The sequence below is a fragment of the Chiloscyllium punctatum genome, unplaced genomic scaffold (genome assembly GCF_047496795.1).
Source record: "Chiloscyllium punctatum isolate Juve2018m unplaced genomic scaffold, sChiPun1.3 scaffold_937, whole genome shotgun sequence".
NCBI lineage: Eukaryota > Metazoa > Chordata > Chondrichthyes > Orectolobiformes > Hemiscylliidae > Chiloscyllium > Chiloscyllium punctatum.
Window position 1 is genome coordinate 17,501 of NW_027310671.1, and position 1,193 is coordinate 18,693.

General features: G+C 64.8%; 1 non-coding gene across 1 annotated transcript; it reads right to left on the bottom strand.

Moving 5' to 3' along the window:
- Window positions 1-733: 733 nt before the first annotated feature.
- On the bottom strand, window positions 734-887 carry LOC140474317 (5.8S ribosomal RNA). Its single transcript, XR_011959015.1, has one exon. It is a non-coding gene; the product is annotated as a 5.8S ribosomal RNA (ribosomal RNA).
- Between the last annotated feature and the right edge of the window lie 306 nt (window positions 888-1,193).

Below are 1,193 nucleotides of genomic sequence, written 5' to 3' on the forward strand. Positions count from 1 at the left end.
CCGGTGGCAGGACGGAGCGGAAAACGTGCGGACTGAACGGGAGAGCCAAGAGCCAGCGATCCACGCGCGTGCGACCGTCCAAGTCACAGCGTTCGACGAAAACCTCCTCCCTCGGCCAGGCACTCGGCGCCAGCAGGGGAGACAGGATCAGACGCCCCGCCGGCCACTTAAGGCCGAGGACGAACCACGAGACGGGCGGCTGCAGCAGCGGGCGGCCTGCAGCTCCCAGCACTCTCAATCGATCAACCATCGAGTCGGGTCAGCGTGTCAAACCGGCGAGCTCCACGGTCAGGCCGGCGGCGCACCAGCACCGGACCTCCGCGGCTCCCTTCACTCTTTCCACTGCCAGCCAACCGAGAGACGGACCCAATGCGGACGTGCAGAGCTTAGGCAGACCCCCCACTGGAGGCTCAACACTTCGTGGCAGCTCCGTGTCCCAGAGACCAGGAGGGTTGGCACACACACACAGTGTGAACCACCGACAGCCATTCTGGGACCGGTGACAGCCGTGCTGGCCCCACTGCCACGACACAGACGGACGCCAGGCCGCGCTCCCCGGCGGGGGGATGGCGTCGAGCCTGACGAACGGAATGTGCAGGGTGGGGGGGAAAGGCCAAGCGCTCCGACGCCGGAGGGCTCCGGAGTCTGAACTTAGGGGGACAAAGAGGACGGGTCCTCTGCGACACCCCAGCCGCGCTCTCGCCAGCCAAGGCGAGTGCGATTGATTGCCAAACGACCCTCAGACAGGCGTGGCCCCGGGAAGAACCCGGGGCCGCAAAGTGCGTTCAAAGTGTCGATGATCAATGTGTCCTGCAATTCACATTAATTCTCGCAGCTAGCTGCGTTCGTCATCGACGCACGAGCCGAGTGATCCACCGTCAAGAGTTGTCTGAGTTTGTTTTAGGTCTCTCCCTCGCCAGAGGAAAGCGACCCGGACCGCACATACGCTCCCCACCTTGAGCTACAGCCACCTGCACGCCGGCGTGCGGGCGGAGCAGGGTGGCGTGAAGCGATGGGGAGCACCATCCTGGTGCGGCCCGCAGAAACATACGTCTATTGGGGGGAGGAGGACAGGGCGCCCAAGAGGCGATGCGTGCCCCAACGCACCGCAGCGACGGAGGCAGGATCACCGCCACCATGTCGCCCGCCTAGTATCACGAGGCGTGCAGCAGCTTTGCCCTAGGAAAAGCAGA